Source organism: Anas acuta, chromosome 1 (assembly GCF_963932015.1).
Source record: "Anas acuta chromosome 1, bAnaAcu1.1, whole genome shotgun sequence".
NCBI lineage: Eukaryota > Metazoa > Chordata > Aves > Anseriformes > Anatidae > Anas > Anas acuta.
In genome coordinates, this window is record NC_088979.1 from 200,989,004 (window position 1) to 201,010,662 (window position 21,659).

The window sequence follows — 21,659 nt, forward strand, 5'->3', positions numbered from 1 at the left end:
GTTGTGGGATGTAGCTGTTGAAGCTGGTAATCATGCAGAACTCTGGGATGGCGAGCTGCTGGTGTCCCGTTGAAATGTATGCTTGTAAGGGAACCATGGCAGATCAGGTTGCCATCCTGCAGCTGTGATTTACTCTGACCTGATTTAATTTCTGCAGGTGCTGATTAAAAGTGCCTGCAACAACTGCAGCTATAGCTCAGAGGAGGGGAAAGCCAGATTGCCCTGCATCTGCACCTCCTTGGATACGGCCCCTTTTTCCATCTGGATGTTTTCTTTAAGGTGAGATTTAAACTTTTTTTTTTTTCTTCCCCTAAGGTTTTATTTATTTGTTTGTTGGGGGCAAAGCAGATGTCCCTGGAACCAGCTCATAGAAATACAGCTGGTAGAAGCAGAGGTTTTAAATTGTTTCAGCTGCTCAAAATAAGATCATGTCCATGATCATTTGCTCCTTGGCCCTAATCTTTTCCATTTTATCCCAATTTAATGCTCGTGTTTCTACTGGTGAAGTTCAATCCGGAATCTTTCCTTTCTTCTCCAAGGAGAACAGACCTACAGATGAGTATCAAGAGTCTTGAGCTAGGCTCAGCTCATAATTTTTCTTGCTCATGATCCTGGTGTCAGAGATGTTAAAAGAAAGCGTATTTGAAAGAGGTGGGATTCATCTCACCTAGCTTTTGGTGTGGGACTGAAACTGCAGATTGAGAAATCTATATTTCAGTGTCTTCATCTATGTTTTTCTGTGCAATCTGTGATTCTAAATTCCCAAAAGAGTCAATGTAAATGCAAAATCACATCCGTTTGTCTAAGCATGGGGTCTAGTGCTGGTTTTAACGGTCTGGGGTATCCTCCTGACCTCCAGCAGCAGTCTAAGAAGACAAGAGTCTACCCTAAATCCTGGCCACACAGCTCAGTCCCATATGGGTATCTCTTATTCCCCACAGCACTTCCCATTGCTCTTCAAACTCATGGTTTGTGGCTAAACAAAGACCCAAAGTATGAGATGTGTTTTTTTTTTGTTTGTTTGTTTGTTTGTTTTTCTTTTCCCCTGGTAAATACCTTTTTTGTTTACTCTTGTTCCCTGGATTTCAAAAAGGGCAGTGACAGTCTTTTCCTGTTCCTCCCAGTTCTTGTTTCTCTCACCCATATGGGGCTCGTTAGAGAGAACAGTGATGCTCCCAGACCTCAATGGGGTCTTATCCTGGCTGGATCTATAAAGCAGGCAGTAATTAGCAATTCCATAAGGCAGTCCTATTATATCTCCGTCTGCATCTGTGTTCATGGAGGAAAAGGCTCCTGGGACCATGCAAACAGCAGTGCTGCCATAACTGGGGAGACATTGCAGGGAACATAGAGAGGAAACTCAGTGTGGCCAAAGGAAAAACCTGAAACTTTTCTAAACAGGGTCCTCTGTCTTCACAAGATAGAAATGCTTTGGCAGTGTAACACTGGAAACCACAATACTGTACCCTGGAAACCTCTGTTAAAGCAATTAAATCAAACTGTGCTACATGGTATTAATTTAGAATTTCAATTAATGCCTATAATTTGCTATCAGCTTAGGCCAAGTCATCTTCTCAAACCAAAGCTGTCCCTTCCTTGACTGTTTCCTTGAACAATATGAAGATGGAAGCAATTTGTCAGCATAATCTGATTTAATGTGGTGACTAATCATTCTCAGAAGAAAGTATGGATTGAGTTTGTCAGACTGATTATATCTGAAGCATGACAGAGGAGGGGGCTGACCACTTTGGCTAGCATGATCAATGCAGATTCTCAGGACCTGAGCTGATCCCTGACATTTCCAGGTAAATTCAAAGTAACTTCACTTTATTAGCTAAGTGTAGGATGGCTCTATTTGCTTAACTAAGGCAGCTTGAGTTCCCCCATTCCAGAGGTGAATCCTGTTTCTATTTTCATGATGCAAGGCTGACTGCATGGTTCCCTGTTTCAGATGGATACCGTGTTCCCCCAAACCCACCTTCTCACTTGTTTTGGTATTCATGTCGTCTATTAGAAGAACCTGCACATAATTTATTTTTGTTTTGTCTCCTGGAAGAGTTGCTGGCTTTGCAAATTTGTTCATCACAAAACTGGCTTTATTATTATTATCATCATCATCATCATTATTTTGGTTCAGCTTTGTAGAATTTTCATTACATCAGTAGCTCTTGTCTCAGACACTGATGACCGGTCCTGCATCCTGCAGTGCAAAAAGAAAGCCGGTGTCCAGAAAGTCACTTTCCTGAGCACTTGTCTCTGTTCCCCTCATTGGCTAAAATTTCATCACCACTCATGTAAATATTGACATTTGCCAGGGACTTTCTTTTGTGCTTTCATTCCCCACTGAAAACAGCTTGATGTTTTTCTTCTGAGTTTGCCTGGACTTTTTCCTAGCTCTTTCCTTTTATCCAGCCTTTCTCTGAAGAACCTGTAAGAAAGAAATCCCCTTTTGTAAAGACTTTTTACTTTATTTTTTATTTTATTTTTCTTGCTGCAAACATTAATACCCTGTGCAGATATTCTGGGAACTTTTCGATGTTCTTATTTTTTATTTTTTTTTTTTAACTGCGTGACACAGAAACTACAAGAGGAACATTATCTCTGCAAGGCAGCAAGTCATTGTACTTGCTTCTAAAAGCTGATCCTTGTTTTGTTTGACTCACTAGCTGTTTTGTTCTGGCAGCGATGCACTGGAATATCCTTGCACTACCTCAGTAGCACTTGATTTCCTCCCTTTCAGTGCCACTTCTGCAGTCAGCCTGTCCTCGCCATGAGCAAACCTGTCAGCATCTGGCCCATTAATAATGACTTGTTATGAAATACAAATTAATCAAGCACTGAGATTATTGTGCTGCATTTCTCAGGACTTGTTATCAAGAGTGATTGCGCAGACATCTTGTTGCATGGGGGTAGATTGCAGTTTGGTTGGAATTAACTCGCAACAGCTGCTTTATTACTGTGATGTATTTTTATGTAGGTTGAAAGATGTGAATATCACTTGAGCCCAACAGATCTGTGCACAGAGGAGTTTACAGTCTGAGGAAGAGACAAGGCTGGAGCAGATGACAATAAACAAGGGAATGGGACATGTGTAGTTGTAATTCAGTCTGAAAATTTTAGCAGAGACTTTATTCATTTATCCTCTTGCTCTTCCTTATTTAGAGAACAGCTATAGGATGCATTAATCAAGTAGGTGAAGAGTCAAGAGCTTTATCTTTAACAACATTAAAATTTTTCTTGTTGAACTTTCTCCCTGTGGACCCAGTACTCAGCTCCGGCCAAGTATCACTCAGCTGAGGAGCCATAGGAAGCAGATAAAAACAGGTAAAGAGGGATTTATTTCAGAGAAACAGCAAGTATATTTTGATCTGAGAGACATAATCGTTTAACACAAGAGTGCATCTTAAGCATCTTAATATATAGTTAATCTGTATGCTGAACTTCGCTCTCAATCCACGTAACTCAGCTACCATTGTTCAGCTGTGTTACAAACCTTGTAAAATAACAGAAGGTGCTAAACGAGCAACTGGGAGAAAAATGGACAAGATGCGAATCTTTTCAAATGTAAATAAGAGCAAACTGACCTGCAAAGGGAGAATATAACGGGTAAATACACAGTCAGAACTTTGTCATTTGTGACTGAAAAGGATGTGTGGTGACCCTGCCCAGACTGATGCACACAGGGTTTGTTTTTGTTGCTTTCCAAAAGTGTGCACAAGCCTTTGGCTGCAAGGATATGATATACGCAAGGACAAAATATTAGGAGACAGAGAGAGAAGCCTGGGACAAGCGACATTTGGGGCATCTGTTACAAAATGCGTGGGTACCAGAGGCTTAAAAATTCTTGGGAGCAAGAGTTATAACTCCTGATCTGGGAAATGCCGTGTGCCAGAAGCAGTTGTGACCAAGATGCGTTTATATGAAATTGATCTTCTAATTTCCACAGCCCATTAAAGATCCTTCTCCTTTGTGAGAAACCTCTTCAGATCCTCTCACCCACTTCCCCCACCCCAACATATTCACCCCCTACCAATTCCAGTTTGTACCCTGCTCTAGTGTTTTTAATTTTCTGAATATATTTCATGATGACTTTTGCCCATGGAAATGCTGAGGAAGCTGCTGTCGGGTGTACCGTGCCTTTCCTCAGCTGAGTTTTTATCTTTTAAGAACACTTTAAACCTGCCAGAGACAAAATGGGATATGAAGAACCAATTTCAATTACAAGTGTGTGAGGTGGTTTCCCAGCAACAGGAGTATTTAAAAGCAACAAAAATTAGCATACCTTAAAAAAAAAAAAAAAGGCAGTAGCAGCAGCCGGTGATTTTCATGCTTTAATATTTTGTATTCATTAGAAAGTACATTTTGAGCATTGCTTCTGCCTGAAGGCACAACCCAAACTCATCTTAAAATCACGTCTCTCCTTTCTTCATTGAAAAGTACTTACAACTTTAGAAAGACAGAGAGGGAAAAAGAATAGGTGGGAAGAAAGAGACAGATTAGACTGGAAACATAACTGGTTGGAGCTGAGCTATTGACTTCTCTCAATGGATTAACAATCCCTTCTCCTTTAGGATCCAGCTCCTCTTTTGATCCACACAAAGAAATATTCCATCTCAAAATTTCCTTTTTTTCCTCCCCTCCTTCCCCTCTTGTCATCTTCACTGTACACGCACCCCTCTCTGTTCTCTCTGGACACTACAGTTTTTCTCCAAAACCTCTGACCTGACAGATAAATCTGGGAGAATTTACACTGTGAAAGAGCTGTTTTAGAACAGAGTTAACAAATCACAGACATTGTATCCCAGAGCAGCTAATGCAGGTTTTAAATGCAAGGAGAGGAAGGATAATATCAACAGACACCAGTAAGACCCATAGCATCCCAGTAAGCTTAAGTGCAAGAAGAAACTGAGACAGGCTAGAGATTTGTGTATGCCCCTTTAACCTTGAAGGATTTGTAGTATTTGGGACACTCGTGTCCCCTAACACCTTATACCTGACAACAAATGTGCATGGCAGTGACATTCTCTTTGTATAGGTCTAGAGGAGGGAAAAAAAAAACACAAGGGGAAATGAGTTATGTCCTACCTAAGGATAGACATCTATTGTGTAGATACTTCATTACAGAAATGATACTGGGACTACAGGATCCTAAAATTACAGCTGCTCTGAGGGCACGGGGAGACAGAAGTGGCTGCATGGAGCCACAAGGAAAGGCCCAGTAAGCCAAGTCTCTGACTGTGGGAAAAGCGGACGCCTGTGGTGATACTTTACAGGTATAGAAAAAAATGAAGTTTAACATTGAACTGGTTAAAGCAGAGAGCTTCTGGCTAGCTCAGGAACAAAAAGAAAACTCTCCAACCTCAGAAATTTATTTTCCAGTCCTTTTTGTTCCTCCGAAAATTTTCTGTTCTTCAGCAAAACATTTCCATTTTCAGCCCAAGTTGGACCAGAAGAGCAGTCCTATGGATTTATATGGTCTTGGTTTATGTTATCCAAAGACAGACATCAAAGACATCTGTTTCTTTGCACAAAATCAGCAGGAGACAGATCACTTGCACTGCAAGAATTGTCCTGACAAGATCAATCTTTGGCATTTTGGGATGTGAAGAGATGATTTTGGTTAATCTGCTTTGTCTGGGCTGCTAGGCATCCAGAAATCCTGGCCAAATGTTCATATTCTTTATTGCATGGCAGCATTTCTAAGTGAATAAAGGAAGATATATCAAGGAGAGCTGATGGAGAAAAAGTGCCATCAGAGGAGCGCAGACAATAAATATTTCGTTTCTCTAAAGGTTACTGATTGACTGATGAAAAAGTAGGGGGAAGCAAATTTATTTTCCTGCATCAATTCTAATAATAGGACAAAATCATTTGTCGTGTGGCCCGTAAACTCCTTGTCTTGTACCTCTTCATATACAAACTTTTTAAAGCAGTTGCAGATTGCTCCAAGTATGAGGATCCAACAAGGGTTCAAGCCTCCTGCCTACATACAGGAGCCTTGTAGCAGATGGGATGCTGTCTGAGACATCCCTATAGGGTTGTCATGTACAGCTCAGGGTCTGCAGGAGGCCTGCACTGTCTGTAACAACAGCTGGAGGCCAAGCAGGATCTCCCAATTTCACTGTGTACCTGTGCTTGGGCTACCAGATTGAAACCCCCAAGGCGAGAGCCTGAATCCTGTCCTGGGCTCCTGCATTTATTACAGAGGTGACCTTGGAGAAGACAAGGTGGCAGCCAAGAAGCTACAAAGCATAATGAAATTAAAGAGATAAAAGTGGGTGTAGACAGCTGCCTTTCCCCTTCCCTGCAAGGAGCAGAGAGAGGGCCCTGGGGAGACCTGTGAGCTCAGATTCTCAACAGGCAAACCGTCAGCAGAAAGCCTCTGGGAGCCAGGTATTTGCAATTTAAATGGATTGAAATCAAAAGCAAGTGCCATGAAGTTGCTGGTCAGCAATAAACTAGTTTTTAAAGTTTCTTTATAAATAAAAAAATAAAATAAAAAATGATTAAAAAACAAAAAACAAAAACAAAAAAAACACAACTTGAACTGACTGCTGCCATCCCTTAATTCAAGTCATTCTCTTAACGATGCCCATTCTCTGCAAAACCACCCAAATACTGATGGTTCGTTTACTCTGAGCAGCAAAAATCCCTACAAAACTTCCTACTTTCCTCATGTCACATTTCTCACTGCCCCATCTGGTGTCTGTATCTCCCTGCAGTCTCAGCAGTAATGAAATGGAGCAGCTTTCTCTCATAATAAGAGTTTATTCTCCCTTATCTCCCAGACCATCTCTGAGACTGACTTTCTCCGTAGTTCCAGCCATCCAAGCCTGGAACTGGAGGAGGGAATGATGGCAGTGAGGCTGCCATGGAAATTAGGAGCATGGAGAAATAAAATCTGTTGGGATGTGGAGGAAATAAATGGGAAGACTATTCTGAAAGATCATAGCTGCAGTTGATCGTGCTATATGTATACATGTGCAATTGGTAGAAGTTTTACAAAGCTCTGAGAATTCAATTTCTTCTGAGATGTTTTAAACATAGGATGGAGAATTGCTTTGTTTAGGAACACTTTAAAAATCTTGAGATAACAGCAGTGCAAGGCAGGCATAATATTTTCTTTATAACTATTAGTCTGGCAGTCAATGTGGAAAACACATCCTTACACATGAAAAAAAAAAAAAAGAAGTTTTTGTGAAGTTTCACTTAAAAAAATACTGGAACAAGTTAAAAGGTAACAAAGTGCATACTAGTGTGAACAGGGGGCTGATTTCTCAGGCTGCAATTGTCTCCCAGAGGAGAGGCAGAGCCTTGGCTAAGGGGAAGGAGGTAGGTGGTGGAAGTAGACAAAAACACCTGCCTGTGGCTCCCAAGGGTGCAGAGATGCTTCTGGCCATGTCTGCTGGTGGGAAGGAGGGCACTGCACTGGGGACACCTTGTAGGGATGTGGAGGGACCTGTGCCATGGGGAATGAGCAGAGGGAAAGGGCAAGGAGGTGTGTGAGAGTGGATATTCCCACTACGAGAGTACTTTTGTCCCCATCCTCCAAGCAATAAATCTCCTTTTTACCTACAGTGCTGAGAAGGAGTTAAAGATATTGCAAAGCTGGCTGAAAGAAAACCCCCACCAGGACTGATGTTGATGCTGTTTGATCTCGCTGCTTGGGTGGGGGCTCGGGAGAGTTTTGATCTTTGGAGGTAACTGAGAGAAACGATTCCTATCTGTTGGGGCTGGCGGTGCAGGGCAGCAAATCGCACATCAGCTGCCTCAGCTAGCTGACTGCAAGATGTGGAGTTAAACACAGTCACATTCACAGCCTCGTGCTTCGTTAGTAAATTACTCTATAATGAACTGGTACATAATGACTACTCTATTTTCTTCCATGGCTAATGTCCTGTTGGTATCCCATCCATAGACTCACTTGAGCAGAAAAGGTGATTTACAGCACAGCTGACCTACCCCTGGGACAGGCAGCAGCCTGATCCCTCTTGGATTTAGCGTGAGCTAGCCTGAACCCTAAAAGAGGAGAAGGAAAAGACTAAGAAGAAATGCAGTGCTGGTTATGCTGGAGAGAAACGTTCGATCATTTCATTAACCCGATAATGTTTCAAACTAAGACCTTAATGGTACAATCAATAACTCAGTCTGTGATCAGTTTGTTAGTCAGTCTCAAATGCTTTTGTTTTAATAGGGAATTCCCAGAGGGATCATGAACTATTGCTCATAAACAGTAATATGGGGTGTGTGCAAAGCATGACTTCTGGTTTTTACTTTGCTTTTTTCTGACAGCATCGTTCAGACTGCTGCTGGATCGCAGCCCCAGGTGCCTCAAAGTCCTCCATCCTCCACCAGACTTCACAGACTAAACTTTTTCTGCTTCTGCTTCAGCTCCAAATCATTGGCCGTGTAGCTATAACGTAGCAGCACAACCTGCGGTCACCTTCACAGAGCTCGTGAGCCCAGCTCAGCTACTTCTTAATTCACTGTGGGCTCTCATCTGCCTGGAAAATCCCACGCAGACACCTCCAAGACAGGCTCTGCCCCTTTGACAGCATCAGGGCATTGTCCCCCCTTTATTCTTCCCTTCCATCTTCCCTTCTGTAAAGATTTCTAGCTCAGTGATAAAAAGCTGCCAGATACTATCTCAGGTGCTCAAGTACACTTGAAACAAAAAACCCTGAAAAAGGTCCAAATCTCACAGGCAGGGAGCATTCCTTAGCTCTTTGAAGGCACTCAGCCCCAAGGGAGGTGGGCGAGGGGAACATACATGGCAGCATTTGATATTTGAGCTGGCTGCGAAACAGCAGAGTGATTTCTTTGTGCAGTTTCAGCAGCAAGAAATGGGGGCACTTCCTTTCTGCTTTGCTGGGTAGAATTTTATCTTCTGGTTTTGACACTTATTAATTTTCCACTTATTAGGCTGCCTGTGAGATTTTCTTTGTTGTTTTTCTCTTTTTCATTATTATTTAAACGATCAGCGCATGCAGAGTTTTCATTGTCAAACTAAACACACCGAGTAAATACAGTCCCCGAAACAGGAGATTTTATCTGGGAAATCCGATGAAATTACGTGGCTGACAGTTGTTCAGATGAGCTTCCTCTGCTAAAGTACAATAGCAAATGATATCCTTCATTCCCTTTCCCTTCTCTTCATTATGCATTGGAGGGAAGGGAGCAAGAGAAAAGAGCAGCTGTCCTGGCGTTGCATTTATTCTGCTGCAATGAATGCACTGCACACAAGTAACAAAGCGCTCATGGTAAGCACAATGCTTAGCAGTGAGATTACACCTAGGGTATAACGCGATACGTGACCTGCTCCAGGTTGCAATGACTTGCTAAGTCAGCCAATTTCTTTTTCCTTGTCCTTCTGTGGCAGAAGAGCGTCTGAGAAGTGAACAGAGATTATGCTGATTCCTGCCCAGAGCTCCTCACTCTTGCTGGATATAGCCTGGAGTTAATGTACCTGAGCAGTGAGGCAGCTTTCTAAAGGACTTGCTCTGTTCATGGCATAAATTTTACTGCAGAGGGGAAAAGCAGGTTCAGCCTTGCCTGTTAGCCATACTTCTCATGTGGCTTATAATGAAAGAAACCACATAACTGTAGGAAAAGCTGAAATCTGAAGGACTGTGGGTGGTCGGGGTGGAGGGGGAGCAGCATGCTCAGCCCATCCCAATGGCACAAAACTGAGCCTGGCATCCCACGGAGATCATCAGGCTTTAGGCTAAGGGCATCAACCAGTATGAGCAAAATAGCTTAAAACATGGTGTGGGGTGGGACTGGGCAGGGGAATGGCTCAGATTCTGACTTACCAAGCAGAGTGGTCATCCACCATAGATATAGATTCCCTATATCCTGATACAGCATCCCTGTAACTGGTGGGATCAGTTTGAGAAGAGGTTGGGCCCAACTGGCAATGATGTAGAGAGAGTGTCTGTGTGTGAAGTAATTCAACATGTAAAGCAACTTCATCTCTTTACATCTATGGGCCTGATTCTCAGAAAGGTGTCTCGTTTTTTAGACTGCCAGGACCTCAAAGTAAAGCTTATGGTACTGACTCCTCCTTTTAAGTCTCTCTCCCCAACAGTGGTAAGTGGATTTCACATGAAAACCAAAAGGTTGTAGCCAGGCTCCCAACTCTTTGCTTTTGTAGTTTGCCAAAACCCACAACCATCCAGCCAAGAGGACTGGAACTGAATTGGTTCCATGACTCCTACCTGAATGTAATAAAACGGGAAACTGGATGAAAAACAAGATATCAAGATATCTGTATGATCCTCACAAACAATGTCATCAGTGAGATAAGGTGATGGTGGAGACAAGGAAGGGTATCAAACATACTTCTTGTTTTCACCTCTCATTAAACACGTTTTGATTGTTTTCTTAACAGGAATTGGCAGAGAAAGCTCAGCACATTAATTAGGTTGTAATCCAAAGCTAAAAGACATTAAGAAAGAGAGATAGAAAACCTGGCTCTGGGTACACACTACCGTGGGCCCACGGGAGAAAAGTCTGTGATTAAGACAATCATATCTAAATTACAGAGCACAGAACAATGTGAAGAAAGGCACATAGCCAAGTGAACACCAAACCAGCACTTCCAGATGAAGTCTCCATAGCTGCTGTCTAATGTGTGGCAGAAAGTTGTTTGTAGATGGCAGAAGATGACACCACAGGTTCCCAAATCTACTCAGAGGTGGCAAAATTGAGCAATATCAGTCTGAGGTTGAGGTCTTCTGTCTCCATCTCCTGTGTTTCCACCTAGAGACCATCACCTCCTGCCAAGCATTCTACCATGGTACCTCTGAGGATTCTTTACAACGATACCAGTAACTTCTTTTTACTTTGCAGGTCAGGAAACTGAGGCATCAAGGAAGCTTGACTTGCCCAAGGACTTCTCAGAGGTCTAGAACAGAGGAATATAATTGTGGTCTCTTGAGCGCAATCCACTATCAATCCTTGAGCTCAATCCATTACTCAGTCCTGTAGCTGATCTTTGGAGCTCAACATGCATGAAAGACTATGCTGGAAACCAAATTCTTCATTGCAAAAGCTGATGGATATAGGTTACATGACTGGTGAGACACAGAATCAGAGAATCATAGAATATCCTGAGTTAGAAGGGACCCACAAGGATCATCGAGTCCAACTCCTGGTACCACACAGGTCTGCCCAAAAATTCAGACCATATGGCTAAGAGCATAGCCCAAACACTTCTTAAACTCCAACTTGTTCCAACCAACACATGTACCTGAAAACTAGAGTATGACTAATGCTCAACCCATGTTAATGTTCATCTTTGCTGTCCTGGCTCAGATTGCGTTGGGAAAAAGTCCTTTAAGGAACTTTTAGTCCTTTAAGTCCTAATTAGTCCTAGGTATTAGTCCTTTAAGTCCTAATTCTTCAAACTTCAGACAGTGCAAAGTATACTGTACTGCATTAGGAGATGGAGCCAGAAGTAAGAGATGACACTCGTCATTGGTGTTGATAGCTGCTCAGGCTTTTCAGACAGAGATATCTTGGAGATATCTGGAGAGACATGTTCAATTGGGGCACAGCTGTATGGTTTTCCTTCCAAGCTGTCTGGATTCTGGTTGTCTTTGGGTGGTGGTATTGGTGGTGAAGAATTTGACATTACTGGACATTTGGCATCCTGGTCAGAACCACCACACATTACTTCTCTTGGTCAAATATGAAATGCCAGTAACTTATGGATTTTATTTTATTTTATTTTATTTTATTTTATTTTATTTTATTTTATTTTATTTTATTTTATTTTATTTTATTTTATTTTATTTTTTTTATTTTATTTTATATTTTATTTTATTTTATTTTATTTTATTTTATTTTATTTTATTTTATTTTATTTTATTTTATTTTATTTTATTTATGGCCGTCCATGAAATAATATATGCTTAAAATCTCTAGCCTGGAGGAAGACCTGTATAGGGTACACATTAAGTGTCTCACTTTATAGAAGTCTCCATATTACCCTAGATACACTACCCATATGTATTCAAAAGAACTGCCCACTGAAGTCCCACCAAGATTTGACATCAGATTGTGCTAAGGTGCCTGTTGGCTAGGCAGCAAGGAGTTACAGCAGACTCTGTGTGCCTCACTGCAGTCCCCTGCACAGGTAGGGGTATTTTGGAATATATGGGCAAGCCAGCGGGCACTTTCCAAATGGTCTGGAGACCCTTCCTCCTTCTGAACACACATAACCAGTGCATTGTAACATTTCGAAAGCATCTCACAACCCTTGTCTTCTTCATCTTCTTGCTTTGGCCATGTAATAGGGACATTTACTATTGAATAATCAGCCTCTTCCTAATCAGGATCCTAATTATCACGTCCTCAGCCTCCTCTCAGCGCTGGTTCAGAGATGAAGCACATGTACTTCTCACTTGATCTCTGCTCCATGATCACCATTCATCTGGGAAATGGGCTTGCAAACCCTTCTGAAGCTCACTTGGAGCTGTTTTGTCACTCTTCCACCATGCTAATACTTTCCCTCTTCCCACGTTCACTCTTGGATGCACACTGAGTGTGTTTACATCAAATTTTGCCTTTATTCTGCCCTCAGACAGGGTGGGAGAGAGTTCTGAGGAAGAGGCATTTTGTAATAACAATACCATTATTATTTTACTTGTGAACATTTTACCCTTCTACTAGATTGGATTTCACTCTGGCTATAGTTCTTTGAATTTTAAGGACTTTTTTCTTTTTTCCTCCTTGTTTTCCTTCTTGTCTTATCCTCTGTTTAAAAGCAAAGTCATCAATAATTTTAGATGAAATGTATTTGCTGTAACTCTGCAGGATAACACGGTTTGAATGTTTTGATTGATTTACTTCTATAAAAAACAAACTGCATCAGCCATTTGCCTGTAGAAACCTTTGTTTTCTTTAAAGGTATGAGCCCTGTGCCTCATTAGTCTCCCAAGCTTTCCTTTTGGTACCTGTTGTGTTTCACACGTTTTTATAAGCTGTCTGCCTCTAATAAATGAAATTATACTTCAGCTGTAAAGTGTTCCCATAAGCAATCAAAGAAATGCTGCCTTGTAGTCTCTGAGAATAAGCACCATCAGTACCATTGTCACATCATCAAGATGTAATACAGCCTGGTTATTAGTTTTATGCTACTCTGACAGCTCGGGTGGTGAAACATCTCTAAAAACTCGGTGCTGGAGGAATCAAAGAATTGAAAATCATCATATACCAGGCTAAGGTGCTTGGCACTACAATATTACATCTGATTGTCCGGCAGAAGGGTGGCTTGATTCAGCAAAACCCCTTGAATGATATCACTCAAAGGTCAGAAGCTGAAATCAGGTGAATTAAAAGTAAAAATCACTTGCAGGCGCATTAGCATGATTGGAACTATCAGCATGAGTTACAAGACCCATGACGGCATTTTCAGAGAGCTCCAGAGAAGCCCAGCTAAGCCTCCTTTGGGATCCACAGGCAAGTACAAACTTGTTGTTTGCTTTTGCTCTGCTTTCTTGCTTCAAAGAGAGAGAATTGAGAGGATTGTGTTTTTCCTGGGGCATCTTTAGGTCAAATGAGAAGATGAATGCAGCGGTGTGTGTGCTCTGGTCTGTTCTTGTCTCACACCTACGATGTAATCTGGAGGAAGAGGATGGGTTAGCTCATGACACACAGCATTATTCCATTTCGGAAGAGAGCAGGCTGCCATCCTGATCCCCTTTTTCCTAGCACTGGCCTGGCATCCAGTGATGGTAAGTTTGAATTCCTGAGGTTTTTATGCATCTCTCCAAGGTTAGGTACTTGCTGGCTCAGCTTAGGGCACCATTGGGTGTGAGTGGAAGCAGCCCCACAAGAAGAGAAAAGCCGCAGAGCCTGTAAGCAGCAGAGCATGGATATTGCAGATGGCAAGGCTGGGTGCTGCACCAAGTAAGTTGCTTTTAACACTTAAACAACTTTTATCTTAGCTTGAAATTCATTCCAGTTTGGTGATCCTTATTTATATAAAAATCTCTTTGCCTTTTCTTTTCAAACTGGGGTGAAGCAGAAGGGCAAGCAGAGAGGAAATCAGCATTCAAAACTCCTCTCCACTTGCATGCACATTGCATTACTAAAATTAACATTGCGTCTGGTTCAGTGGGATCAATGCTGTAGCCAGATTATTTACTAATTAAAACCTAGATATATCTAGGAGGCAAAAAATTAAATCCCACAGACTCCAGTTTGCCCTGTTGTAACCCATCCTTGGGAAGCAGCAAGACATCCGATGTCTGCTTATTTACAGGCAGATATATATGTAGAGAGAAAGCAGATAATGATTCTTTTATTTCCAACCCCTCTATGTACAAACACGCAACCAAAACCCTATTCAGAAACTGGTGATTGTGTTCATTGTTCCAGAACACATAATAGCAAAGGGAAGCAGGAACTGCTTTAGTGAAGTAGAAATAGTTGAAGTTGCGCAAATGGGAGGGGGGCAGGGAAAGCAGCAAATAATTCTCACAGTCTAAAAGCTGCAGAGAGCCGTAAATCACTAATCCTTGCACTCTGTGAGTCTAGCACCCCTACTGAGCTACTGTAACTCTTATGATATGTCACCAGGGCCTGAGGTTTAGCCACAGTTCCTAATACGTGGGCTACATCCTCCTGAATTCTGCACCAAAATTTGCATGGATTTCATGGTGGTTGAACTGGATTTTCTGGGGGCCACGTGACACTCAGACACAGTGCTCCCACGGTGTTTGGATACAGTGTCCCAGCCAGGGACATCTCCTGTATTCCTCTGGTGGGGAAGGAGAATGGCCCAGGCTTGGGTAACCAGCTCTGTTGAGCAGGAATCTGTCGTACATCTCCTGCAGGTTACTGAGACAAACCAGGGCATGGGGGCCACACAGAATGGTCAATGTGCCAGTCCTGACAATGGCTTGCTCAGGAGCACTTATCTCTGGATTACACAGATCATAAGGGAAAGGTCACTGCTGGACACCTGATGAGAGGTACTCCTTGGGTAGCTTGTGGTTAAACCTCTGGTGTAGCATGTAGGCACCAAGAATTCGGTCCATTTTCCTCACTGTCCAGGGTCCTTTATTACGGTGTCCAGCCTGGTTCCCAAAAAGACATATTCTCCTGTAGGTCCTAAACACACCATCCTCATGAAGATGTGTCAGATGCCCCCAGGTCACCTCCAGTGACAAGAGCAATGTGTCAAGGCAACAGATTTCATCTCTTTATCTTTTTCCCTGTTCTGCTCCCATCTAATATTCCTATTTGCACATCATTCTGTTCTCCTCATATCAGTGGAAAGAGCTCCAGTCTCCAGGAGCTGCCCTGGTTAAAGCCATTCCCATGTTTTGGTTCCTTGAAGTTATTCAGAATTTCCTGCACAAAGGAGAACCATTAGGATTCGTAGTTTGTGCTGAGCCATCCCCTCGGCAGAGCAATTAAAATAAGAATCGTGAAAGAGCAATATTATTTTAAAAACACAGCACAGCTTCTGATATAAAATGGCACTAGGAATGGACTTGTCGAGGATTATTAGTTTCTTATTTTATTTTCAATAAAAACAGGGAAAGAAAGAGTGTTTACAAGCAAAGCAGTCTGTTCCCTAGTCAAAATATGCTGTCTGATTATGCTCTGGGACCAAGCAATTAACAATGATCAAAGAACATATTTGTCGTTAAAAAGTTAATGGGGATAAAAATATCACTATATTGATATTTTTTATTTTTTTTTTTTTTCCTCCAGAAATTAGACCATAATTTGATAGCATTTGACAATATAATGCTCATCATTTTTGGTTGTTTTAATGTGGGAGCAGAAGGTGGTCCTCTGCTTAAAAGCAAATTAAAACAACAACAACAACAACAACAACACTTTTTTCCCCCCAAACTTATCTTTCATTAAAAAAAAAAAAAAAAGACTCAACAATATTTTTTAGCCAGATTTACAGATTGCACAAGGAGGTGGTTAGTTCAACTACAGCAGGAAAAGAGTAATTCTGAGGACTAATTAAATATGCTGGTATGCAGATGGTTAATTGGATTAATAATTACTTTGCATATGTATAAAGAGGTTTTATGTTTGCTCAGGCAATTTTATCAGGGTTCCCCTGGGATTAAAAAATATCATGTTAATAAATGATTGTTTCAAATAGTAAGAGAATTCTGTCTTGGTTGTGACTAAACTTTGGAGGAAGAATCTTTCTGCTTCCATCAGAAGGTAATTTAAATAGGAAAATGATTTTTATTTCTTTTTTTTCTGTGCACTCACCTAGAGTCACTCTAGGGAAGAAAGAAAAGTGAAGCATGTTGTAATCTGCAGGAATCAGAAGACAATGGAAAAATCTGTTTTTAAGCATTTTTGGGGGGTGGGAACAAATTGCCATGGCAACTCTCTAAACGGATATGTCTTCAAGGAAATCATGCTGTTCTCTTGAAAAGTGTGATGCATAATACAACAAGCACTTGAAAGTTATCTTTGAAAGGCATGTGTACAGGAAAATCAGAAATATTTTATAAATTCAAACTTATGAAACATTCATGCTGATACACTAATGTTTCACACAGCAATTATTCTACCCAAAGGCAGGAGCTGAATTACCTTGCCGTGTATATGTGCATTTTCAAGCATGCTTTGTGGTTGGACTGATCTGGTCTATCAGCCCTTTTCGTCTGCTTCGTGAGCACTCACACAGAGCCTCTTGCCGTCAATATATAAGTTACTACTAACTCTGATGGTCGTTCACTCAGAGAGTAAAATGTTTAACCCATTTCTTATAACATTTCTTTTTCTGACAGGTAACGTCAGTCAAAATTTTCTTATCAGCAACATCGGGACCGTCAATGTGCTGAAGACAGTGGGATGAAAAAAAAAAAAAAAAGAATTTGGGCTAAAAATTTCCCTGGCAAAAGGAACTCCTATTTAATCCAATTGGATGGTTTGAGGCATCTGGTCACACTGAAACTTATTTTTTGCTCACAAAATTGATGGATTCCTATCCTAGCGGAACAAGTAAGGGTCTAACCTCAGGATACACTGCCCCTACTAATGACAAAAGGCATATTTCCTTTGATACACGATATTTAGTTTCTAGGCCTCTGATCTGGAACAATAAATAAAATAAACTAGAGCCTGACCAGTACAAACACATAAGGAAAAAAAAAAAAAAAAGAAAAGAAAAAAACAACATTGTGACTATTCATTTACATCCTTGAGATGGAGCTGTGTCCGTATTTGCCTGACTTAGTGGTTGCTTCCAGCTACTCCTAGGCTTTTTTTCTACAAGGCTGAACATTTAAAATTAATTTAATGCAAAAGGCTACACAGGCATACTTGCTTTTATTTAAACCATGTTAACTATCAAAATATAGCCAAAATCAACATCTTCCCCATAAACATGTGCACCAGTTTAAAAATATCACTTTAGATTGATGTGTTACAGAGACAAGCCCCGAGGGTTGCATGGAGGCTGATGGTCCTTATTTTTTTTTTGATTTAAGGTGTCAGAACTACCATTGTGTTTAGCAGTAGCAAAAGGAGGAACAACTCACCAGTGTCTCCTTGAGTTTCTTCCCCATGAACCACAGTTACACAGCTCATAGTGCTGAGATGGTGGCCACTGCACCAAGCCATGGCAACTAGTTACAGCTCAAATACTATACAAAGATTGTGATCAGCTGACTGGTTCTCTCCTCCCAGTACAGTCTGACTGTACCTTTCCAAAAGCAAGCAATGGGGCAGTTGTCTGTTCGATGGTTATTCTTGGAATGAGAACAATCACAGTGGTGAAAAGAAGACATCACACTTGGCTGGTGGATCACTTGGTGGGAAAGGTTGGTAATTGAGAGAGCTGGCTACAGAACATGGACACCTTACATCTTGGTTAAGTGCTATCTCATGATCTCTTTTTTTGAGGAACAAGGAAATATTTTGACAAAGTCTAGTACAAATGAGCCCTGAGGGTATAGTGAAGTAGAAATAATTACTGCTGACGAGAAGTACAAAGACTGTAATAGCAGTTAGGGATAATAATTGCCATATCTGAGGAAATCATAAAGCCAGAGCCAGATTTCACATCTTGAAGAACGACTCAGAAAGGAAACTGGAGGTCTGAAAACCTGTTGGACCTGGGGGAAGACTGGTCCTGACTGGAGCTCAATGTATATCCCATGCAGTATGTGATTCTCTGGCCTCTTGAAGTGATTGCAATAGCCCCTTCTGACCTTCATACTTAAGAATCTTATAAGACTGGTCCATAGCAGAGCCAAGCACTTGAGATCCTTTTTCTCACTATTATTGCCAGATCAGCCAAAATGTGATTACAGGTACGCTCCCTCCCACTCATTCCTTTGGATCAAGCCATTGTTACAGCTGCACATCAAGCACCAGCATGAAAATTCAGACATCCAAAGGAGTGCACATACAGTTCATCAGGAGCCTGTGCCAGAGACCGTAGCAGCATATGAAACAGTTGCACTAGTGTCAGGATGTTGGGAGCTCAGCTCTGAAATTTATCTTGGTACAAGCTGGGTGCAAGGAGCCGGGATAGATGCAGTCATAGAAACTACCTATGAGGACTTATCAGTGCTGGCATTTGAGTCAAAGGTAGCACTTTCTTCAAGGAGGTAAGCAGCCACCCATTATTCTGCATATACAAAGAGAGGGTAAGGAACATGCTTAACACTGCAGACTAGGAGAACTGAGCCTAGGTCAGTGCAATCCACCTGCACCTGCCCTATCTCAGGATGCAGCCACCAGGTACTTCACAGGCAGACCCAGGATGCTGCTTTGTAAGCAGATTTCAGTTGCTGTGGCTGTGCTCTGAGCTGGCCAGAAGCTGTGCAGCTGATCTAACACAGCCTGCCTCACAGCAGAGCCTGTCACCCTATGTCCCCTCTCTCAGAATGGGGCTGTCTTAACAGCTCTGTGTGTCCAAGGCTGGAATGACCCTACATGTGTCTCTGCACAGCAACTCTATGGCATCAGTAGGGTCCCTTGGCTCTGTGATGGAGTCACTCTGTGTATGGGTGTGGGAACAGAAAGAAAAAAATAAATAAAAAAAGAAAAAAAGGAAAAAAAAAGAGAAAAAAAGAAAAAAAGAAGAAAAAAAAAAAAAAAACACGGACAAGAAAGAGATGCTCTGAATGCTCTGGTCTGTTCAGGTAGGCATTCATTTCCCTTTAGCTGGTCCCAGTTTATTCTGTATTAAGGAGATACACTTCCATCAAGGTTAATCATTTTGTATTTGCTTCCAGCAAGAGGTTATCAGATGCAAGGGGCAAATTTCAGGTGCTGGAAATGGGTTTACATGAGCAAGGGTCTTGACTCACTTGTGTTTAATAGGGAGGAAATCAGCAAGATTCACACATCCATAAGACACTGGAAAAAAAAAAAAAGTATTTCACAGATGAAAAACTTTTTTTGTACCTACATACAGATTTATATGAACAAAACATAGCTTTCTTATACATAGTAAAGAAGTGTTAAAAATATTCTCTAGAAAGTCCTCTGTTATATCCATTTTAGGAGTTTTCCAGTAGAATAAGGACAGGATGACTGTGTGTCAGTAATCCTGGTACAGGCAAGGCAGAGATAAAGGTGTTAAATGGCCAAAGAAGTTTTATAATTCAGTGGCATTTCTTCTGATAAAGCAGTGTTAATCTGACAGCTACAGGAACTGGGGTGTGACATGAGCATGAGGCCAGAAAATATAAAATGAAGTAATCACACTGAAGAAGTAAATGTTTTGAACAAAGCGCTATACTGGAAAACTCCAATAAAGCATCAAATCCTGTTGGTCAGTGTCTGACCCCAGCCATTTGCCATTCATTTAAATATTGTTGTGGACAGTTTAGCAAAAATATTTGTTTTCATTCAAAATGGATTGGGCGTGTGCAAGGGCGTCTCTCATGGAGAAAGTGTTTCTCTTTTTTGCCCCAGTAAGACTCTGAACCTGCCAAACTATTCAGAAGAAAGAAGAGAAAAAAAAACGTGGCAGAAAACTTTATACCCCTGATCTCAGCTATTTTTTCCTTGCAGACCGTCTTTGAGTATTACATTATTGAACCTCCTTGTTTAATGACCCTTCTAATGCACTGCTATCAGGTAGTGCCATCTGTATTTGGGCAAATGTGCTCACTCGTCTGTTTACTCAGCATAAATTATCTTTATTTAAAGTTTAATGGAAGTTACATCTATTTGGACATCTGTACTTAACTGATTACTGGCCACAGTGGGCTGCCTGGTGGTTCTGCATGAACTTGCCAGCTGCTATGAAATGATAAGAGCCTGACATATGTTAAGAGCCAGCAACAATCACAGGCAGGGAGCACTTTTTTTTTTTACTTTTTTTTTTTTTCCCAATATTTCTGCGCTGGCAGCTAATGGCAGAATAAAGGAATCCACCCTCTTCCCCCAAATGCTTTCTCCGTCCCCACACATCTCTGCTGTCAATGCAAACCCTTTCAGAAACACACTCAAAAAAAAGCACCCTTCTACAGAGTGAATGAACTTTTTGGTACATGCTATTAAATCCACCTACAGTTTGCTACTTATCTCATGCAATGAAACACTTGTGTCCCTATGAAGCAAGAGACCAGCCCGTTTAATCAGCATCTGCAACTGATTTGGAAAGTTGCTGCCATCTATAGATAGGTATGAGGATCTGCTAGCACAGTTCAGAGAAAAGGTTTGAGAGACAGCAAGAGAATGGTGAGAAAAGAAGGGAAAATGCAGAGGGAGGGAAGCTGCAGCTGTCTGAGGAACTTATCCACTGCACTATACCACGGAGTCCATCTACTCCTGTCTGCACCAATGTCCAGCTGAAGAGGGATGCATGAAAAAGCAGCAGGAGACTGATGGGAGAGAAAGTTTCTTCCTGACTCCAGGTTGCCAGTTGTCTTATGCCCTAAAAAGATGAATGAGGGAGTGCAATAAGATTCCTCTAATAAGGAATTATTATTTATTATCTAATAAGTCAATAGTCCTCTAATAAGCTTTATATTCTTAAACAAACAAAAAGCAGCCATGGAACTAGGTGTTGTTCACACCCTTCCATTCTGACATCTCTTCTTGACACTCTTCCACCCTTGAAAGCTGTGCAAAGTCTTTTTCTGCAAGATGAGCAGAAAAGGCTTTTTTTTCTTTTCTTTTCTTTTTTTTTTTTTTTTTCCATGTATCCTTCAGCACTATCTGCCACCATGGTCTAGACCAATTTGCCATGAATACACAGGAACATAGGCCATGGCTACCCCAATTGCCATCTCTAAATGCTTCTTGAATGCCAGGTGTGATCTCTACAGGCTTCTTGTGACAGCAGGGAGAGGTAAATGAAACAGCAGCCTGGGCATTAGGGAGGATCTGCCTGGAGTCTTTCAGGGAGAAATTTCTGTATTGTGTCTCTGCTGAAGTGACCCTCTGATCTCAAGCCAGAGCAAGAATATTATTCAGGCTACAGAGCAAGCCATTTAAAAGTTAGGAAAGCATATTGATGGAGAAGATGGAGAATGGCTACAGACTAAATTACTTCTCGCTTCAATACAAAATTTGAAAAAAAATCAACACTAAAGGCTTGGAGTTAGAAGCCTTTCCCACAAGCTTTGTAGCATTCACAATGGACAAACTGATCTTCGTGCCTGACCTAAGCAATCATGATGTACCAAAATGCTCTGCAGCCT

The 21,659-nt window shown here is 41.4% G+C and overlaps 2 long non-coding RNA genes across 3 annotated transcripts; both read left to right on the forward strand.

Annotated features, from left to right (window-relative positions):
* Positions 1–162: 162 nt before the first annotated feature.
* On the forward strand, positions 163–20,620 carry LOC137849920 (uncharacterized). Of its 2 annotated transcripts, XR_011092165.1 has the most exons (5): positions 163–279; positions 13,361–13,464; positions 13,557–13,739; positions 16,782–16,995; positions 17,484–20,620. It is a non-coding gene; the product is annotated as an uncharacterized lncRNA (long non-coding RNA). The 2 variants fall into 2 exon arrangements; XR_011092164.1 differs by lacking the exon at positions 17,484–20,620 and having other exon boundaries at positions 16,782–17,113.
* LOC137849921 (uncharacterized) lies at positions 1,572–5,922 on the forward strand. The gene is made up of 2 exons (XR_011092166.1): positions 1,572–1,805; positions 2,978–5,922. It is a non-coding gene; the product is annotated as an uncharacterized lncRNA (long non-coding RNA).
* Positions 20,621–21,659: the final 1,039 nt, after the last annotated feature.